Source organism: Chiloscyllium punctatum, chromosome 28 (genome assembly GCF_047496795.1).
Source record: "Chiloscyllium punctatum isolate Juve2018m chromosome 28, sChiPun1.3, whole genome shotgun sequence".
In the NCBI taxonomy this organism is placed as follows: domain Eukaryota; kingdom Metazoa; phylum Chordata; class Chondrichthyes; order Orectolobiformes; family Hemiscylliidae; genus Chiloscyllium; species Chiloscyllium punctatum.
The window spans coordinates 38,997,784-39,020,910 of NC_092766.1; the positions used below are offsets into that span (position 1 = coordinate 38,997,784).

General features: G+C 45.9%; 1 long non-coding RNA gene across 5 annotated transcripts in view; it reads right to left on the reverse strand.

Annotated features, from left to right (window-relative positions):
• Window positions 1-898: 898 nt before the first annotated feature.
• Window positions 899-23,127, reverse strand: part of LOC140454063 (uncharacterized) — a 39,673-nt gene continuing 17,444 nt past the window's right edge. For all 5 annotated transcript variants that reach the window (XR_011952587.1, XR_011952584.1, XR_011952583.1 and 2 more), the window contains 4 exons: window positions 19,688-19,795; window positions 16,460-16,568; window positions 11,314-11,420; window positions 899-1,637 (listed from right to left, as the gene is read on the reverse strand). This is a non-coding gene — a long non-coding RNA (uncharacterized lncRNA). The remainder of the gene's footprint in view (window positions 1,638-11,313; window positions 11,421-16,459; window positions 16,569-19,687; window positions 19,796-23,127) is intronic.

Here is a 23,127-nt window from a genome sequence, read left to right on the forward strand (position 1 = left end):
CTTGATGGACCGAATAGTCTCTTTGTGCGCCTAAGGGATTCTGTAATTCTAACTAGTTGTGATTGTTGTCACATTTTCCTAAGTCCAGGTTCATTCAACTCAGGTACACATGCTATCTTTTGTGTTTCTGTGTGTGCCCGAAGTGTTAGGTAAGGGGTAAATGTAGGGGTATGGGTGGGTTGCACTTCGGCGGGTCGGTGTGGACTTGTCCACAGTCTCCATGATTGTGCAGACTCAGTGGAGCAGCCATGGGAAATGCAGTGTTAAAAGGATGGAGTGCTCCAGGTGGGATGCTCTTTGGATGGTTGGTGGGGTTTGATGGGCCAATGCTGTCCTGCCACACTGTTGGGATTCTATTCTATGATTGAGGATAAAGCAGGGTGTCCTTGGAGAGCAGCAATTGGTATGTATCAATTGGTATGGGCATCGCAGGGGATACAGTGCTTTATCTCCACTGCTGCCCCCTCACCCCTAACTCTGATTTGGTCCCTTCCCACTCTGTCATTTGTAATGGTTTGCTTTGCCTGTAATGGGCTTTTTTTGTAAATATTTGATTGGTTACATGGGTGGTTTACTGCTGGTGATCATATATTAACAAAAACCCAAAATGGCGAAATGATGAACGTGGGAAGGTTGCTCAGCTGTGTGAGATAACCTCTGAGGGGGGGGGGGGGGGGTGGGGGGGGGCGCGGAGAAAGAACGCTTCACAGCTCAAAGGAGAACTGAAAAGAAGTTAAATCAAACCAAAGGTTCAGACAGGGAGGGAATATTTCCCTGCAGCTGGAATAACTGGAAAGTGATGGCGTCCGGGAATAGACAGGATTTTGTTTCACACGGCGTTTGAAAATTTTAAAAACTGCTATGTTCAGATAGTTTCATTTCTTTTCTTTTAGTTTTATTTATTGTGGATTAAATAGCTACAATATTTTAATATCATATTCACAAACCTTCTGTTAAAGACAAATGTGAAATAAAATCCATCAAACCAACCCTCACAGAAAACGGATGTCGAGGTGCAATCTCCTGGAGAATCCCTGCCTACTTATTCCTACGCGGGCTCCATGGCTATATACAGACCTGGAGATAGCAGGAGGCCATTCGGCCTTTCAATCCTGCTCCACCATTCAAGGGGAAACAGGTGACCATCCAGCTCAGTCTCCTTTTCTTGCTGCGTTCCAATCCCCTTTTATGACTTTATCTCTAAGAACTATATCTATGTTCTCCTTTGGCTTCACTGCTTTTGTTCCAGTGATGTTGCTGTGTTACTGTGTGGGTGTAGGCAGGGGTAATGTGCTGCCTCCTGGAAGACGCACTCAGCGTCCCTCTTCATCCTGCAGTAACAACAACTGGATTTCAGCAACTAGAGATAGAAACCATTTCCAGGATGTGGGCATCACTGGCTCAGCCAGCATTTATTCCCCATCTCTCGTTACCCTTGAGAAGATGGTCGTGAGCTGCTGTCTTGAACCATTCACAGTCCATTTGGCGCAGATAGACCGACAATCCTGTGAGGGAGAGTGTTGCAGGATTTTGGTCAAGTGATTCTCCATCTTTGGTTCTTCAAATGCTGGTTAACTTTATCATGATCGGCACATGAGTTTGAGATTTCAGTCAGCAAATCTTCACCATCTAGCACCCTGTATAAAGGAATATGTACAGGTTAGAAATTCAGAACAGACAATTCTAGCTTCTCTGGAATATCCTTTCCCCCTTTCTTCCGCCAAAGCTGTAATGCTCCAGCCCACTTATTACTCTCTCCCACCATTCTGCCTCTGCTGTCCCTAATGTACCTGCCCCCATTCTCATGGAGTGACTGGTAAACAGACCCATGCCACCACTTCCCGTCCCTGGATAGACTCTGCACCCTTTCTGGGTTCACTCCATTTCCCTTCAGTTACTGCAAGTCAATAATGTAACAGGAGAATAAATCAAAAGGAAACAGAAAGGGAGGTAGCAGATCCTGTACAGAAGAGGAACCTTCAGTCTGGGAGAATGGGTAAGACCCTTCTTTGTTTCCCATTGGTCGATTCCCAGCATTATGACAAGTTGGGGATGGAACTTGGGCCCATGTGGGTGTGGTGACACTTTGACCCCCCCAACCCATCAATACTACAAGCTGATACGTTCCTTCTCCAGGAAATCACAACGTCAAATGCTTTCCGCTAATTACCCCAAAGCACATGCTCCAAAATCCGCCCATATTCTGTACATGTGCAGTGCTAGGCTTCCCCACACACGCGTGGTCCCTGCCTCAGGGATTGTGGGAGATGTAGCCCCCATGAAGCCACTGGAGATATGTTTATTGATAGTGAATGAAAAGTGAGGGATGGAGGGTCTTGTGTATAGGATCCCCATTCAGACACGGGCTGGTACTGGATTTTACTGAGACATCTGCTTCCACAACCTGATTTCTGACATAAGGAACATTGATTTAGCCAATTGCGGAGTGGGGAGGTTAATAAGGGGTAGCAGATTTTATGCAGATGTAGCTCAGTGGTTAGCACTGCTGCCTCACAGCATCAGGGACCCGGCTTTTATTTCAGCCAGAGTCGACTGTGTGGAGTTTACACATTCTCAGCATGTCTGGGTGGGTTTCCTCGGGTGCTCGAGCTTCCTCCTACAGTCCAAAGATGTGTAGGTTAGGTGGATTGCCTATGCTAAACTGTCCACAGTGTCCATGTTTGTGTCGGTAGGCCATTAGCCATTGGAAATGCAGGGTTACAGGGATAGAGTGGGTCTGAATGGGATGCTCATCATAGGTTGGTGTGGACTCCATGGATGAATACCCTGTTTCTGCACTATAGGGACTCTATTATATTCTCATGAAGAAGAATGTACTTGTCTCAATGTGTTGCAAATCTGTGGAATTCCCTATTCAAAATGCGGTGGACGCCAGGACAATGAGTAGATTTAATGAAGCGATGCAGATGTTTATTTTGCAATGAGATGAAGGGTGAGAGAGAACAGGTGGGAAAATCCAGCTGAGACCGAGGTGAGCTCAATCATCACCGTATTAAATGGTGGAGCTGGTTCAAAGGGCTGCATTGCCTCCCCTGTGCCCAGGGCTTATCTTCTTACGGTAATAACTGGAATGCTGAATTAAAACTCACCATCTTCACCAAAGGAGATTTGGGAAAATGCAGGATAGTCAGGTGGATTAGCGTTCCAAATTTAGGTAGTGAGGAAGCATATAGGAGATAATGATTTTGCAATTTTAAACTGAGGGGGACAGTGATTTATAGTTTTCGACTGTGCAGTACATTCACACCGTCCAGAATACTCTGTTGTGAATATCTATCCTATACTTTACTACAAAGCCAAGGTCTTTGAGAATGAAATGCAAAACACCCAGGTAACATTGTCGCACCTCGTAATCTGATAAAAGACTTCTGATAAATCTGGTTGAATTTAGAATACAGCTGGAATGCCGGAAGATTAGATCCAATCCCAAGATCCAGTGCTTAAACAAAGGAGACTACAATAGGATGAGGCAGGAGTTGGCTAATGTAGACTGGAAGCAAAGGCTTTATGTATGGGAAAGTTGTCGGACAGTGGGGGAATACCAAAGCAATTTTTCAAAGTGCTCAGCAAAAGTATATATCGGTGAAAAGGAAGGACTGTAGGAAAAGGCGTAATCTGCCGTGGGTTTCTGAGGAAATAAGGGAGTCTATCAAATTGAAATAGAAGGCATACAAATTGGCAAAGACCAAGGAGAAACTAGGAGATTAGAAAAACTTTAAAGATCAACAGAAAGCGAAATGGGATTGGGGGAGAAAAAAGTGATGAGTAACTATCCCCAGGGCTGGAATAGCTGCTTACACTGCCAGAGGGGAACCTATTGTGTGTGGAACATATGGCCTCTGTAATTGTTGAAGCACTTAACTGTTACCATAGAGATAATCCTGATTAAATTAAAAATCACACCACACTCCAAAAGCTTGTACTTCCAAATAAACCTGTTGGACTATAACCTGGTGTTGTGTGATTTATAAGTTTGTCCACCCCACCCCACCACCGGCTCTTCCACACCAGAATCCTGAGAGATACCCCACTGAAGCTGAAGCGTCTGTCAGATACTTGAGGGAGCCACAGGGGTGTGGGGGTGGTGTGTGTGTTTTAACCACAAAGTGCTAAACTGAACTGGACTTTCTAACTGCCGTTGCCATGGAGATAATACTGAGAGACAGTCTCTATTCAAAGTCCCAAACCACAAAGGTATAAGAATGGGAGCCGTACATCGGACAGGCGGGGAGTTACCTGATGCTGCCTGGAGGTGTTTTGCTTGTACACTATCCATGTAACTGCCGTGTTTCATCAATAAAGACTCAAAGAAGACCTCTCAGAGTTCTGTGCCTAGTTATTCCTATCCAGCAGGGTTCAGGAAGATGAGGACACAGCAGTCAGTCTTCACAGTGGAGGATATGAAGAACATGCCAGTAATTGATAAGGAGACTGAGGAAGGTGAGGACCTAGATAATAACCATGATCGTGAAAGAGTTAGAGCTGGGCAAGCTAATGGAGTTAAAGGTACACAAGTCTCATTGCCCTGATGGAATCCATCCCAGGATACCAACAGAGTTAGTGGGAGAAATAGCAGATGCACTTAGAGTCATAGCATCCTGCAGCAGAGAAAGGCCCTTTGGCCCAAACTGGCCCATGCTGACCAGAATGTCCATCCACACTAACCCCATTTCCCTGCACTTGACCCATCTGCTTATGAACCTTTCCTATCCATGTATTTGTCCAAATGTCTTTTACCTGTTGTGAGTGTACCCACCTCAACCACTTCCACTGGCAGCTCATTCTATATTCATACAACCCTCTGTGTAAAACAGTTGCCCCTCAGCTTCCCTTTTATTCTTTCTACTCTAACCTTAAACTGATCCAATCAAGCCGTCCAATCCTTGAGTTCCTGGGAAAAAGACTGAGTGCATTCGCCTTATCCATGCCTCTCATGGTCTTATACACTTCTAGAAAAGAACCCCCTCAGTTTCCTCTGCTCTAAACATAAAATCCTCACTTCTCCAACCTCTCCCTATAACTCAGACCGCTGAGCTCTGGCAACATCCTTGTAAATTGTTCTGCACTTTTTACAGTTTAATAACTGAAACCTACATTACATTCATCATATTTCCAGTGTTTCCCCACAGCGCTGGAACCAACGTGACAATGCCAATGGATTACAATCCATGCTCGAGAATGAACTCCTTGACAACAATCCTGCTTTCATAGTGCTTCCCATGGTGTAGGTATCCTTGTGTCTTTAATGAACCATGCAGCCAGAAAGACTTGTCCTTCTACAAAGTAAAGTTGTGGCTTAATTGTTCCTGGGAAATGTGGCATGATTTTCCAGACTTTCAAAAGCAAATGAAATCTCTCTCCACACTCACCATGCTGACATGGACTTGGCAGTGTCTCAGTACTTTTCCAGTCACACTGAGATTTGAAATATTTGCCCACAGACAGAATGCACACCTTTCCTTCCAGATGAAAAGGCCAATGATATTCAGATCGGCACAGATCAAGTAACCATCAGATCTGAACATGAAGTTCAATTTGTATTTCTCATCTGCAAATCCACCCTTTCAGTACCATACAACAGAGCACACAAGTTACCACTGTTAATACAGGATGGAAATTCATAAGACAATCGTAGTATTAAACTGTAGTTTCCTTGTTCCCCCAAAGCTTTAAACCGCAGTCTCACAATTTCTCTCTTCTGTGAACTGAAATCCAAACCAATCCCCCCACTCCTTTCCTCCACACCCAGTTCTCACACACACTTTCTTCGAACTCAGTTTCCTAGCTCCTGATGAGAACCATCCTGCATACACTGCTTCCTGCTCACTCTGGCCAAGACCCATCTTACTAAAATGAGTCAAATTAGAATTTTAATTGCAGGCCCATCCTTGTCTCTTTCCATAACAACCCTGAATCTTCACAAAAGAGTTCTGATAACTTTCTGCAAAACGCTGCACCACTGATAGTCTGATCACATGTCAGGGTAGCAAGAAAGGGGCCACTCCCCTGGGTCCTGCTCCCAGAGGGATGAAGCTGCTAATGATAGATTAATTCCTCACACCCACAGCCTCCTTCCCAGGCACTGACCCATATTGCGCATACTCCCACAATTGCCAGCACTGCACCCGTGAACTGGTCTCCCCTCCTACAGCACGAGCTCCCGATCATACAGGAGTCTGGGTGATTGACAGCAGCTGCTGCCCAATATATCAGAATCCCTACAGTATGGAAACAGGCCCTTCGGTCAAACAAGTCCATACCGACCCTCCAAACAGTAACTTACACAGACCCATTCCCCCTAATAATGTAACTAATACTATGGGCAATTTCAAATGGCCAATTCACCTGCCCTGCACATCTTTGGATTGTGGGAGGAAACCCGCTCAGACACGGGGAGATTGCGCAAACTCCACACAGACAGTCGCCCGTGGCCGGAATCGAACCCGGGTACCTGGTGCTGTGAGGCAGCAGTGCTAACCACTGAGCAGTCTCTATAGAGTGGAGGGGGCGGGGCGGGAGGACTGGGTCAATGGGATTGTGAACAGTGAATGAAAGTGGAGGACACTGGGCGATGGACAGGTCAGTGAGGGACAGGATCAGTGCAGCAGCAGGAGGAGATCCTGGACAAACTGAGCAATGGGAGAGTCTGACAGGAGAGAAACTACAGGAAGGTTCTGATTGGAGACTCAGGCAGGGACAGCTGGGAGACTGTATGGCCTGGGGGCTTGGGCAGGTTTACTAATCAGCCTCTTCAAAGATGCTGTTTCTCAACTCTGAGACTGATCCTCCTAGTCCAGAGGTAAGGACACCACCATTTCCTGGTGGGCAAGGGATAAAGAGACTGCCTTTCAAAAGGAACTCACCTGTGTTGGTGACATTAACAAGACTCAATACAGAGTCACTGACAAAATGCTGGTGTACTTGAACTTCATCCAGAATATTAACACCTATAACTGGGCAACGCAGACCCCAATGTACAGAGTTAAATCCTGGATACTAATAACAGCTTTGTGCATGGGAAATCATATCTCATGAATTTGACTCAGTTTTTTTGAAGAAGTACCAAAGAGGATTGCTGAGGTCAGAGCATGGACATGATCTACATGGACTTCAGTAACGTGTTTGACAAGGGTCCTCATGGGAGACTGGTCAGCAAGGTTAGATCGCATGGAGTACAGAACTGGCCCGAAGGTAGAAGGCAGAGGGAGCTTTTCAGGCTGGAGGCCTGTGACCAGTGGAGTCTCACAAGGATTGGTGCTGGATCCACTACTTTTCATCATTTATATCCATGATTTGGATGTGAACATAAGAGGTATTGTAAGTAGGTTTGCAGATGACACCAAAATGGGAGGTGTAGTAGACAGTGAAAAAGATTACCTCAGAGTACAAGAGGATCTGGATCAGATGGGTGAATGGGCTGAGGAGATCAGTTTAGAAAAATGTAAGCTGCTGCATTTTGGAAAAGCAAACTTTAGCAGGACTTATACAGTTAATAGTAAGTTCCAGGGGAGTGCTGCTAAACAAAGAGTCCTTGGAGTGCAGGTTCATAGTTCCTTGACAGTAGAGTAGCAAGTAGATAGGATAGTGAAGGCGGCAGTTGGTCTGCTTGTCTTTATTGGTCAGAGCATTGAGTATAGGGGTTGGGAGGTCATATTGCGGCTGTACCGGACATTGCAAAAGGTGCCGAATCAATATACCATAGAATTCTGTTCTCCTTCCTATCAGATGGATGTTCTTAAACTTTAAAGAGATCAGAAAAGAAGTATAGCATGTTGCCAGGGTTGGATAGGCTGTTTTCCCTGGAGCGTCAGAGGCTGAATGGTGACCTAAAGAGATTTTTAAAATCAGGCTGGGCATGGATAGGGTAAATAGACAAGATATTTGCCCTGCAGTGGGGGAGTTCAGAACTAGGGGACTGGGAGGGAGGATAGGCAGGTAGACAGGGGGTGGGTGGGTGGAGAGGGGTGGGACTGAAATGGGTGGGGAAAGAGAGGGGGGACAGAGAGGGGTGACATAGAGACAGATGAGGACAGAAAGTGGGATTAGAAGGGAGGGGAACAGACAGGGGGAACAAAGGGGGGGGCGAATGACAGAAAGGGGAAACAGACCCGGGGGTGGGGGGAGATGGCAAGAGGAACAGGCCGACAGAGGGGGAAAAACAGGCCGACGGGTTGAGGGGAATGTGGACAGGCCGACGGGGGGGGGGTGGAGAGACAACCAACAAAGGAGGGAAGTGGGGGGGCAGAGGGAACAGGCCGACGAGTTGAGGGGGGAGAGACAGGCCGATGGGGGGGGGGGGGGGGGGGGTGGGACAGCAGACAGAGCAGGGGAAGATGCGGAGAAGATGGAGAGTTATTTTATAGATCTAAAACTCAACCCTGTTCCTGTTTTCTCCTCCTCATCTTAATTCCCTCTGAAAGTCTCAGAACAACTGCGTAGTTCTTGGAAAGTAGAGTTTCAGGGAGATCAGGTGCTCAACGTGGCATTTGGGACACTACCATTGAATGGAATGTGCTGATCAATAAATGTACTCTGGTTCGATTCCACTGTCTGTGTGGTGTTTGCACATTCTCCCTGTGTGTCTGCGTGGGCTTCCTCTGGGTGCTCTTAATTTCCTCCCACAAATCCAAAGACATGCAGGTTAGCCGGATTAGCTATGGGTAATGGCAGGTACAGAGTTAGGGTGGAATGCTGTTCCGATGGTTGGTATGGTTTCATGGGCCGAAAGGCCTGTTTCCACACTGTAGGGATTCTGTCACTGAGTATAGGGATTAGGAGGGCACGTTGTGACTGAGTAGGGCATTGCTGAGGCCAGTTTTAGAATACTGTATTCAATTGTGGTCTCCCTGATTTCAGAAAGATGTTACCAGAATAGGACTCAACGTCTTAATGACAAGTTCCTGGGAAGTGTTGACAGACAAACAGACCATGCAGTGTGGGTTGATAGTTCCTTGAAAGTGTGGTTGAAGGTAGACAGGTCGGTCAAAGTGGTGTTTGGTATGCTAGCTGTTATTGGGCAGTGCATTAAGTATAGGAGTTGGGAGATCATGTTTCGGTTGTACAGTTTATTGGCTCAGCCAAATTTGGAATCCCCAGACTGCTTTCAATTCCAGTCTCCCTGCTATAGGAAAGACGTTGGGAAACTTGCAAGAGTTCTGAAAAGTTTTTCCAGGGTGTTGCCAGTATTGGAACATTTGAACCATAGGGAGAGGCTGAATAGGCTGAGGCTATTTCCCTGCAGCACTGGACACTTTAGGTGGCTTTATTGAACTTTATAAAATTATGAGGAGCAATGATAGCAATGGTTTCTTTTTTTTCCCCCAGAGTAGGGGAGACCAAACAAATGCGAATCTTTTTTCCAAGGTGGAAATGACAAATTCTAGGGGAGAGATGGCAAGTTTAAAGGATGTGAAAACCGAAACCAACTGAAGATGCTGTAAACCAGGAAGAGAAACAGAAGTTTCTGGAAAAGCTCAGCAGGTCTAGCAGCACCTGTGAAAAGAAATTAGACTTAAGGTATCTTTAACTTTAACTGATTTTTCTTCACAGATGCTGCATGACCAGCTGAGCATTTCCAACAACATCTGTGCAAGTTTAAAGGGAGTTGTTTGGAGTATATACCTGAGAGGAACTTTATAAAGTGCGAGTCAGACCACATCTGGAGTAACGACAGAAGGTTTGGTCCCTTTATTTAAGGAAATACATCATTCCATCAGAGGCATTTCACAGAAGATTGACTGGGATGAACCCTGGTTTACAGGGATTATCTTTTAAGAAAAGGCTGAAGACGTTGGGACTCTACTCACTGGATTTGGGAAGAATGAGAGGGGATCTCATTGTAACATGTAGGATTCTTAAGGAGTTTGACAGGGTAAATACGGAGAGGATGTTGCCCATCATGAGGGAGTCTGGAACCAGATTCTGGGTCAGTCACGGAATCACGGATTCTGTTTTGGATTCGTCAAGTTTGAGGCAACACCGACACAGGTCAGGGGTTTCAGTTGCAATGGAGCTGGGGTGAGGTGGAGAGAAGCAACATTTTAAGAGATTGGAATTCCTGGTGTTTGTGATTGTGTAAATGTCTGATCATAAGGTCACCTTGGGGTCAGATATGAGAGCAATATTGTCAAGAGTGTGGTTCTGCCTCAGATAGCTCCCAGGGAGAGAGAGGGGCTCAGCAGTAAGGGAAAGTGATTTGTAATAGCAACTGAAGGCAATGGGTTTAACCATTGCAATGTTCCATTGCAGGAAATTGCAGCCAATCGCGTAGTGGGAGCGTGATGAGCAGTTTGATAACTGATTAATGGAGAGGGATGATGGGGAGGGAGGGCTGGGCATTGTCAGTGTACATGTGAAACCTAACACGGTGCTTTTGGACGATGTCACCTCCTGGCAGTATGTAGGTGAGAAACAGGAGGGACCAAGGAGAGATCCTTAAGGGACACCAAATACAGGGAATTCAGAAAGGAAAGGGAGAGTCGGGATGGAGTAGGTTTTTCCAACAACGGTGGGGTCAAATATTAGTTTGTAGCAGAATGGGAGAGAAGGACATAACCCGAAAAGACAGACAGACAGAACAAGGAACAATATCTGTGAATTGGGGAGGGGGGGGTGATGAGGAGGAGGAGCAGCCCAACTCCAAAAGCACTATTCCTACATCAGTGACATCACCCAACTCCACCCTAGTCTCAGCTCATTTACTGAAATACTCGTCCATCCCTGTGTTATCTCCAGACTTCATTATCCAAACACACTCCTGGCCAGCCTCCCACATTCAACTTACATATAATCTCAAGAGTATCTAAAACCCTACTGCCCAAGTGCTCACTTGTACCAAAACTTGTTGATCCATCAAAAGGCTCCTATTAACAAGCAACAATTTAAAATTCTCCCCCTTGATGTAATTCCTGGCTGTGAACATCCCTGTCTCCCTGCACCACACAACCTGTGAGATCCCGACAACTCATTTTCTTTCAGACTCCCAACGATGAGTTTATTCATTGCTTCACCTGTCTGGCTGTTTCTACTGTTGCCAAGGCAACACGGTCTGGAATTCCCACCCTAACCCCCTCAGACCTGCTTTCCTCCTTTAAGGTATTCCTGAAAACCTGCTTATTAGGCAATTCCTTTGATCACCTGACCTAATATCCCCATCTGTGGCCTTATGTCAGAAGTTCTCAATAGTATTTCTGTGGAATTATAGCCATGATAAAAAAAAAAACTGTTGTTGATTTGCACATGCATTGTCAACTCTTCAATGTTACTGAGTGAATAATCTCTAACAGCTCTTACCCAACCATATTGTGGGGGCACCTTCACCACACGAACTGCAGCAGTACTTTGAAGTCAAACATCACCTTCTCCACAGGCAATGGGGCTTTGGCACCGATCACTGGTATCTGTGGAGGGAGAAACACAGTTGATATTTCAGGGAATGCAAAATGCATTATAGGGAGGGAAAATGGTGCAGAATTTGGATTTTCAAATTTGTGTTTTACAACGTGCACTAAGTTCTGTAAAACCTCTCATCCCATACCATGAAAATTCCCTTCTCTTCCTGGTCAATATGTCTTTCCTTTCCCCTGCCCTTCACCTTCACACATTTCCAATGCCTTGGCCACAACAACACTGTGCTGTCAGTGAAGTTTATCACGTGGTTGAGTATTGTCCTGCCCCTCATTCACTCCGATTGGTTGAAGGACCAACTAGCACCTCTAGCTCCCGTTCCCCCACTCTTATTGGTCCTGCGCTGATATCAATAATCCGAGGCCCATTGTGGGCTGGAGCATGCTCAGTGCTTCCTGATTTTGTTGCTGTTCATCAGGTATGAAAGAGAGAGGGCTCATCTCAGTTTCTCCTAATGTCAGACAATAACAACAACTACCTGCATTGTATGGAGCTTTTCACATTGACAAATCTCCTAAAATGCTTCATAAATGATGGAAATGTTGATTAAAGAGAACGATTTTTAGATACATCTTTAAGGCAGAGAGAGGGAATTAGGGATGATATTCCAAAGGTTTGTGTCCTCGGTAGCTCCAATCGTGGAGTGATATAGGTGGGGAACAGCTTACAATGGAGACAGTTAGTGGCTAACCATAAGTTAACAACCTCATGTCATAGCCCTCCATCCAACACACCAGGCCTCGTTCTCACAGCCTGTCATTACACACTCCCTATGGTTAGCCACTAACAGTCTCCATTAACAGCTAATCACCCTCCCCCACTCCTTTACCCAACCGTTCTTCTCACTCTATCCCCACCTATCCTTTACTCCTTTTATCCTCCCACACACTAACTTCTGCACATAAACTGACTTTTTTTCTCAGTAACATCTGTTCTGTGGAAGGGACACCGGATCTTAAACTTGAACTCTGATTTCTCTTCACAGATACTGCCAGACCTGCTGAACTTTTCCAGAACCTCCTGGTTGTTGTTTCTGATTTACATCTTCTGCAGTTCTTTTGGTTCTAATTTACCGGGAGTTTGTAATTCATGTCCCACAGCCTCTGTCCCAGTCTCTGCTGTCTCTCCCAACCCCAAACAGTGACACTGCACCTGCACAGCTCATGGACAGGTGTTGTCTTGCTGGCCACACCCCTCATTCACTCCCATTGGCTGCAGGACCACACAGCCTCTCCTCCTATTGGTCTGGAGCTGCCGTCAATCAGCCGGGCCCCATTGTGATGAGAATGGAGGGCTAATCCCTCTTTCTGCCCTGGGATGAGCTTCATCATTCACAGTGAATGGGACAGTATCACAGAGCACAGGGCCTGGGGGCTATTCAGCCCATTGGGGCTGTACTCACTCCCTCTGGAGATGCTGCAAATCTGTCCCAAGTCCCCTCCCACGTGCCCATAGCCCCCCAAATCTTTCCTTAAAAAGTAAAATTCCAAGTCTGTTTCAGAATACCTGCTGAATCTATGTCGTTCAGACTGTTCCAGATGCTCAGAACTTACTGAGTAAAATAGTGTTCACATTTTCACCTTGTATTATTTGCCAATTACTTGAAAGTAGTTACTAAAAATTGTGACAGCGTTAACAATTCCTCTCTCTCTCTCTGCAAATTCAAGACCTTGGAACCAAATCTGCACCAGGTTAAAATCACTGCTTCACCTTCTCAGCTCCAAGGATAATTATCTGTGCTTCAGCTAGCTCTCCGCAAAAGAGAGGAATGCATCTTAATTTATTAAGATCAAAGAAACAGACCTTCAGTCCAATTCGTCCGTGCCAACAAGGAATCTTAAACTAATGGATTCCCATTTACCATCTATTGGCCTGTATCCATCAAAACCCTTTCTACTCATGTACCCAACTGGAAGCCTTTTAAATGTTGTGATTTTATCAGCCTCCACTACTTCATCTGGTAGCCCCTCCCATACACACACCACACTCAGCTTGAAAACGTTGCCATTTAGATCCCTTTTAAATCTTTGCCCTCTCAACTTAAACCCAGGTGCTCTAGTTTTGGACCCACCTAACCTGAGGAAATAGGACCCCCGCTGCTCACCTTACCCACGCCCCTCGTGATTTTATAAATCTCCATGAAGTCACCTCTCAGTCTTTGACTCTGCAGAGAAAATAACCCCAGCCTATTCAGCCTCTCCCTGTAGCCCAAATCCTCCAATCCTGGCAACGTTTTTGTAAATCTTGTCCAAACCTTTTCAAGTTTCACAACATCCTTCCCAGAACAGAGTAATTCAAACTGAAAACAGAATTCCAGAAGTGGCTTAATCAATGTCCTGTTGAGCCACAATATGACATCCCAGCTTCTGTATTCAATGCATTGACCAATAACGGAGAGCGTTAATGGAGTCCCATTTGCCAGCGGTTCACCCTTATCCCTCTAAATCCTTCCCCTTCATGTACCCAATCAGATGCCTTTTAAATGCTGCAATTGTACTAGCCTCCACCCCTTCCTCTGGCAGTTTATTCCATACATGCAATGCCCTCAACATGAACACGATGCCCCTTAGATCCCTTTTAAATCTTTTCCCTCTCACCTTATGCCTGTACCCTCTAGTTCTGGACCCACCGAACTTGGGAAAAAGTCCCTGACTGCTCACCTTATCCATGCCCTTCATGATTTTATAAGATCACTTCTCAGACTCCAACCCTCCAGGGAAAATATTCCCAGCTTATTCAGCCTTTCCCAATAGCTCAAACTGTCCAACTCTGACAAAATCCTTGCAAATGTTTTCTGAACCCTTTCAAGTTTCTCAACATTATTCCAAGAACAGGGAGATTGGAACTGAATACAGAATTCCAGAAGAGCTGTAATCAGTGCCCTGCCCAGCCACAATATGACTTCACAACAGCCGCATTCAATGCATTGACCAACAACGAGGAGCGTACCAAATGCTGCATTCACTCCCCCGCCTACCTGTGACTCTACTTTCAAGGAACTATGAACCTGCATTCCAAGGTCTCTTTGTTCAGCAATATTCCCCAGGACTTTACCATTAAGTGTATTAAGTCCTGCCCTGATTTGCCTTTCCAAAATACAACAGCTCACATTTATCTAAATTGAACTCCGTCTGCCATTCCTTGCTCCAATGGCCTATCCGATCAAGATCCTGTTGTATTCTGAACTAATCATCTTCACTATCCACTACATCTCCAATTTTAGTGTCTTCTGTAAACCGACTGACCATACCTCATATATTCACATCCAAGTCATGTATTCAAGGGCCCAATATCCATCCTTGCAGCACATTGCTGCTCACAGGCCTCCAGTCCGCAAAGCAACCCTCCATCATCCTCTGTCTCCTACCTTCAAGGCAGTTTTGTAATGGCTTGCTCTCCCTGCATTCCATGTTATCTAACCCTGCTAACCAGTCTGCTTTGTGGAACGTTGTTAAATGTCAATATAAACATTATTCACCGCCTGGCTTAATCAATTTTCTTTGACACTTCAAAACACTCAAGTTAGTGAGACACAATTGTGCATGTACAAAGCCACATTGACTCTCCCTGTTATTCACTACCTTTCCAAACAGATGGATATCCTGTCCCTCAGAATCCCTTCCAACAACTTGCCTGCCACTGACTTCAGGCTCACTGTTCTCTTGTTCCATGGCCTCTCCTTACCACCTTTTTAAAAATAATGGCACCTCACCTGTCGCTATCAACGATACAAATACCTCAGGAGAGGCCCAACAATCAGATCCCTAGATTTCCAGAAAGTTCCAGGATACACCTGATCAGGTTCCAGGGCTTTATCCACCTTGATGCGATTTAAGACATCCAGTACCACCTCCTCTGTAACATGGACACTTTTCAAGTTATCACTGTTTATTTCTCCAAACTCTCGAGCTTCCATATACTTCACCAGTAAAAATGACGTGAAATATTTGCATATCTTTCGCACCCCCTGTGGTTCCATAGACAGCCTTGTTGACCTTTAAGGGGTCCTATTCTCTGGTCCAGTTAATCTTTTGTCTGTGATGTATTTGTTTAATCCCTTTGGATTCTACTCCAGGACATCCCAGAAAGGCCGACTTCAAGGACCGTAATTTTCCTCTGACTTGATCAACAATGCCCTCCAACACATACCCTTCCCGCACCTCCGCCTTTACCCCACCCCTCCAGACACAATAAAGAATATAACCCTGCGGTCTTCACCTTCCACCCCACTAATCTCCAGATACAGCGCATTAACCTCTTATTTCTGCTACCTAAAGTCAGACCCCACCACCAGAGACATATTTCCCTCCCTAACCCTACCTGTGTTCCGCAGAGACCATTCCCTCTGCATCCCCCATGCTCGGTCCACACCCTCCCACCAACCCACCCTCCACACCCTTGATCCTCCCTTGCCGCCACGGGAATGTAAAACGTGCGGTCACTTCTCCCTCTGACCTCTGTCCAAGACCACAAAAAGATCTTTTCTCAACAGGCAGAGATTTGCCTGCACATCCCAAAACCTCATCTACTGCATCTGGACATGATGGGAAATTTAATGTGGTTCATCCAACTAACCTACACATCTTTGGACTGTGGGAGCAAACTGGAACACCCGAAGGAAACCCTCACAAACACTGGGGAGAATGTGCCAACTTGAACACAGGCAGTCGCCTGAGGTTGGAATCAAACCCAGGTCCCTGGTGCTGAGGAAGCAGCGCTAACCACTAAGCCACAATACTGTGGATCTTCTGTGCTGATGTGCTGCCCCACTGATACCTCAGTCAATCACCCTGCCTCATGTCCTAAGTGGCAGTGATGACGGAGTGAAATTATCACTAGACAGTTAATCCAGAGACCCAGGTAACGTTCTGGGGACCTGGGTTTGAATCCCATCACGGCAGATTTTGGAACGTGAATTCAATAAATATCTGGAAAAAAATAATCTAGTGACGACAAGGAATCCATTGTCAATTGTTGGAAAAACCAATGTGGTTCACTCATGACCTTTAGGGAAGGAAAATGCCATCCTTACCTGGTCTGGTCTGCATGGGACTCCAGACCTATAGCAACGTGGTTGACTCTTAACTGCCCTCTGGGTAAACGCAGCAATAAATGCTGGCCGAGCCAGTGACAGCCTCATCCTGTGAATGAATAAAGAAAACAGGTCAGGTTTTGTTCCTTCTCTAGTAGGTACATCCTACAAACTGAATCTGAAATGTTCTCGTACACACTGAACAAATACCTTTCCATCCAAGCCCTGAACACTACAGCACTCCGAGGACATGTTGGTAAAGTTAAAACCCCTTATCATTGCATCCATATTATTCTTACAGATAACTGAGGTGTCCTGGTAAAATTGTGTCTCAATTCCCCGCTGACCATTGGGAGAGAGTCGATAATACAATCCCAGTAAGATGGTAATCCCTTTCTTATTTCTCAGGACCAACCAAATAACTTGCCTGGATGTACTCCCAGGAATATCCTCCCGAAGCCCAGCCATAATGTTATCCCTAATCAAAAACACCTCTCTCCCTGCTCTGTTGCCCCCTTTCTTTCGCATCTGTACCCTGGAACATTAAGCTGTTCATCCTATCCATCCCTGAGTGATGCCTCTATAATTGCTGTAATATCCCAGTGCCATGTTCAAAACCATACCCTGAGCCCACCTGCCTGACCTGTCAGGTCTCTTGCACTGAAATAAATGCAGTGCAACTGGTCCGTCGCACCTCATTCTGTGACTTGCTCTTGCCTGCCTTGACAGTCTGACCTGTGAACAGTACCAGCCTCAGACTCACCTCCTTTCTCACTATCTCTTTAGGATTACCCCGACTCCCTCACAGGTTTAATACCTCCCTAGTGGCACTAGCAAATCTCCCTGCTCGTCAGGACCCCATGTTTTCCCCTTCCGATGTCATTGGCACCAATGTACAATGTCCTCCCACTGGTTATTTTCTCTTTTGAGAATATTCTGCTCCCTCTGTGAGACATCCTTGACACTGGCACCAGGGCAGTGCCACCCCATTCTGATGTCTCACTGTCAGCTGCAGAAACGGCAGACTGTGCCCCTGACTAGAGAGTCCCCTATCACCATCGATCGTGTGGAACTGGATATACCTCACGTTGTGTTCGAAGCCAGTCTCAGTACCAGTAACTTGGCTGTCAGTGTTACATTCCCCTGAAAGTCTATTACCACCTACATTTTCCAAACCAGTATACTTGTCTGAGATGGGGATAGCCACAGGAGACTCCTGCAGTACCAACCTACCCCTCCTAGCTTTCCTGGAGGTAACCCATCGACCTGACTGGATCTGCAGTATCCTGCATTCCTGAGACTGCCACCTATCACACCCCACCCCCACCCCGGCTCCTGTCAATTCCTCACTGCCTTTAATCACTCCTCCACCAATCCATGCAATCCAATAGGATTTGCAATCACACTTCCTGCAGACATAATCATCAGGATAATTGAAACTCTCCCTAATCTCTCACATCCAACAGGAACAGCACGCCACTCTACAACAGGCCATCTCTCCGCCTTAACAATCTACAGACCAAGACAAAGGCACAGTCTTACTGCTCGAAAAATACTGCCCGAGAATAACTTAATGCTTACGTTTTATATCTTAGACTTTTAATCAAGAGACACTAAGACATTAAAAAGAAATCCTCACCTTACACAGTATAGCAGATTTAATAAAATAAAACCGACTAAGATTGATATTTGAAGAGACTGAAACTTACTTAGCTGATCCCCAGCTCTGAGTACTTCCAAGGGTGAGGTCTCTCTGAGGGCAGCTGTGAAATGTCTCTGTTTCTCTTCTCTGCCCACTCCATTTCCAGAGAGGTTTTTAACTTCTCAGCAAGTCAGCTCAGAGAGGTCACTGCTTGGTTTTATTCCCTGGGGGTTGCCCTTGCTGCCCAGACCAGTATTTATTGGCCACCTTTACTTGTCTTGGAGAAAGTGGTGGTTAACCTCCTCCCTGAAATGCTGCAGTCTATGTACACCACAGTGATGTTTGGACAACAATCCCCCTCTGGCCCCACAACCCTCCCTGTCTCTGTAATCCCCCTCCGGCTTCAGAAATTACATGTCTGTGGCATAAGATTTTTATTTGGATTCATTTTTGTTTAATAACCAACCCCGCCCCCCCCCCCAAAAAAAAAGTGAAATATTTCGCCCCAAACAAATTTCTGTTGATTGACCTTTTGGAGAGGCTGACACATGGACGTTGCAGTATTTTATCTCACATTGTACACGCAGAATGATGGAAATTTCTTTTAAACATTGCTAAAAAGGGAGGCAATGGCTTAATGGTATTCCTGCCAGATGAGTGATATGTACAGTGTTCCGATGATTAGGGATAGAATCCCAACATGGCTGATGGCAGCATCGGAATTCAATACAATCTAGAATGAAAAGGCGAATGATGACCATGAAACTATTGTCGATTGTTAGAAACCCATCTGGTTCACTAATGTCCTGTAGGGAAGGAAACGGTCATCCTCACCTGGTCTGGCCGAAATGTGACTCCAGACCCACAGCAATGTGGTTAACTCTCAACTGCCCTCAGGAAAAGTACTTTAAAAACTGATAACAAATACTCCGCAGGTATCACTTAAAAACTGGCTGTTCCCATTGGGACTGTGAATTTCTGAAAGGCCTGAACTAAAACGGAGTTTCAGCTTCACCTTCTCCCTGTCTCCCCTCGCTCTGTTTACACCCAACTCCAGAACACTCTCATTGAGCCAAGCAGCCCTCACAGTGCAGCCCTGTCATTTTCATTGTCTGCTCACACCTACACTGCCCTCAGCCTCCTGTACTGTTCCAATGCATCTGAATGGGAGCTCAGGGACAGCACCTCATCTTTCAGCTCAGCCCTTTGTAACCCAGAGTCAACATGGACCTCAGCAGTTTCTGAATGAACAGACAGTTGTCAGAAGCTGGAACATTCCACCTGAAAAGGTACTGGAATTTGAGTCCAAAAGGACTTTTAATGGGAAGTTTGCAGGTAATTGAAAATATGAAGTTTACAGGTTAACATCATGAAGTGGGTGATTGGGTCTAAATCTGAGAGTTCTTAGAAAGAGAGAAGGTGTAATTTGGATAAATCTGTGCTCCCTCTCAGGCCAATATCTCCTTCCTCAGCTGCAGGGCCCAGAACACAGCACACACCCAAAGGGTGATCAAACCACGAATTTGTACATCTTTCTGCTTAACAAAAATATTGGAGATATTTTCCCACAAACAGATCAGACAAACCTTTCTCCTTCCACAGTTAAATGCCAATGATATTCAGATCCTGATGACTCCATTGACTGTAAAAACTTGCTTTTGAGATCCCAGCCTCAATTATTCTGATTTAATATCCTATGAAATGAATTCACGAAACAAAACTCACAGTCAGTGCAGGAAGAATATAACATACTTTTTTCTTGGTATGTGCTTGATGTGTAAATGCTTCTCTTCAAGTTGCACGCCCCCCCCCCCCCAATCCTATGAAGGGGACATGCACATGTGCCTCACTGTACCTTGCCCCTAATAAAGATGGCGGCCATATCCCAGGACCTTTCACCACCTGAGGGCTGCAGCCATTTTCCCATCTGCTGTAAACGCGGAATTAAGAGTTTCTAATTCAGACTTATGAACCGCACAGAGGGTAATTAAAACTTCCCAGTCTAAAGTGACTCATTATCTCCCTGCCTCCGAGGCCACTCTCCCCTTCCCTGTTTCCGCCTCCCACATTCACCGACGGCCGTGTCACGTGGCACTGCATCAGCAGAGTTACTGGTGACGTGTCATCCCACTGGCCACGCCCCTCATTCACTCCCATTGTTTGGATGACCAACTGGTTCCACTTGGTCCACTAGTCCCACCACCTTTTCCTATTGGTCCGAAGCTTCCACCAATCAGCTGGACCCCATTGTGAGGTCAGTGGTGGGATCCTCCCCCTGTCTGAATCAAACCCAGAAGGTGTATGGATGGTGTCAATCAGGAACAACAAGCAGATGGTGCTGGGAAAGCTCAGCAGGTCTGGCAGCATCTGGGAACAAATCTGTCCAGTGGCCCTTCCTCAGATCCGATGGGAGCTGGGAAAATTAGAATCCTGACAGTGTGGAAACAGGCCATTCAGCCCAAAAGTTCCACAGCGTTCCTCCGAAGGGTATCCCACCCAGACCCATTCCCCTACCCTATTACTGTATATTTATCATGAATAATGCACCTAACCTATACATCCCTGAGCATTATGGGAAATTTAGCTTGGCCAATTCAACTAATCTGCAGATCTTTGTACTGCAGGAGATAGGGGTTAAAGAGTAAATAATAGGCAGGGACAGAACCAAAGAGAGACCAGAACATTTGGAAAGACAAAGGAGTGGATTACCATCTGGCTGGGGGGGGGGGGGGGGGCGTTGGGTGCATAGCTGTTAATGGAGGGGACAGGAACCTGTGTCTGGCAGCATCTCAGTGGAGGTGGCAGAAATGGCGACTGATGATCTACATTCTGCTGCAAAAACAGACACCGAGCTTCCAGCTGCCTGCCACTTTAACACACGAGCCTGTTCCCTGGCCAACATCTCTGTCTCATGCTTACTGCAGTGTTCCAGTGAAGCCAGAACATACCAAATGGCACCATATTTCAAGGACTGCAATTTCCCCTCCCATGTGGTCAATACAATCCACTATATCTCCTCCACTTCCCGCACCTCTGCCTTTGAAACCCACACCTCCAACTTCAACAAGGATAGAACACACCCCTAAGTCCTTACCTTCCACCCAGATACAACACATCATCCTCTGTCATTTCCATCATCTACAATCAGACCGCACCACCAGATTCTTAAGGGGTTTGACAGAATAAATACTGATGTGTCTGAAGGTAATTACTGAGGAGGGAGTTTGAAACCAGATTCTGAATCAGTCACAGAATCAAGGGTTCTGTTTCGGATTCGTCACATTTAAGGCAATACAGACACGGGTAAGGGGTTTCAGTAGCAATGGAGCTGGGGTGAGGAGGAGGTAAGCAACGTTTAAGAGATTGGAATTCTTGGTGTTTGGGATTGTGTCGATGTCTGATCAGAAGGTCAGCTTCGCGTCAGATATAACTGCAATACTGTGAAGAGTGTAGTTCTGCTGCATAGTTCCCAGTGAGAGGGAGAGGCTCAGCAGTTAGGGAAAGGAATTTGTGAGGCAATGAGTTTACCCACTACAATGCTTCATTGGAGGAAACTGCCACTACCTGATCGAGTAGTGGGAATGTGGTAAGCAGTTTGATAACTGAGTAACAGTGGAGTAATGGAGAGGGATGATGGGGAGGGAGAGCTGAGCATCATCAGTGTATATGTGCTTTTGTACAATGTCACCTCCTGGCAGTATGTACGTGAGATACAGAAGGGACCAAGAACACCAAATGCAAGAAATTCAGAAAGGAGTTGGAGAGTGGAGATGGAGCAGGATTTTGGAAGAGAAGGACATAAACAGAAAAGACAGAACAAGGAACAATGTCTGTGAATCGGTGAGGGGGACTGATGAGGAGGGGGAGGAAAGAGAGTTGGAAAGGCTGTAGTTTAGTGAGATTAGCGTAAAGGGTCAAGGTGAGCTCTGATAAGGCTTGACATGAGATTGGAGAAAGATGTAGGTTTAGGACAAAAACCGGGAACACCACGTGAGGCAGTTTGACTCGATGGGCTAGTGGGAGGGAGGGAAGCTACAGATCAGATAATCTCAGTCTTAGTGACAGAGAAACTCCATGTGCTCCAAACTCTTGTTGTTGGAGAGAAGGATGGAGGAGACAGGATGATGGACAGTGTTTCACAAAGAAACAAAACCTGGGTAAGTGATATTTAAAGCAAGTGAACAAACCTAATGTATTTAACTTTTTCCAAAATATTACAACAAATGACTGAAGTCCTGGTTCGAATCCCATCTTGGCAGATGGTGGAATCGGAATTCAAGAAAAAATAACTGGAATTAGGAATCTCCTGATCTCCATGAAACCATTGTCAATGGCGAAAAAAATCCTGCCAACCTGACAGTGACCCAGCCAGCTACTCACTGTATTAATCACTGCAAAGTCTCAACACAGGAATGAAACTGGATGGACCACTCGGCATTTAAGAAGGCACCAGAAAATACAACCACAGGATCAGCCCTCTCGATGGTGCAACGTTCTCCTCACTAACATCTGGATTTTGGTGCCAAAATGTGCAGAGCTGTCTCACCGACCAATCAAGGAAGAGCCTGACATAGTCATACTCACAAAATCAACCCTTACAGACAATGACCAGACACCACCATCACCATCCCAAGATATTGAGATTGTGGTGATGGAAAAGCACAACAGGTCAGGCAGCATCCGAGGAGAAGGAAAATCGATGTTTTGAGCCTAAGCCCTTCATCACCCTGACCTGCTGTGCTTTTCCAGCACCAGACTCTTGACTCTGATCTCCAGTCTTCACTTTCTCCTGAAATCTCTGGATGTGTCCTGTCCCACCGGCAGGACAGACCAGGCAGAGGTGGTGGCACAGTGGTGTACAGATAGGGAGGATTTGCCCTGGGAGTACTCAGCATTGACTCCAGAGACCAGGATGTCTCACGGCTCCTGCTGATGACCACGTACCATCCTCCCTCGGCTGATGAATCACTTCTCCTTCATGTTGAACAACATTTGGAGGAAGCACTGAGGCAATAAAATGGTGTCA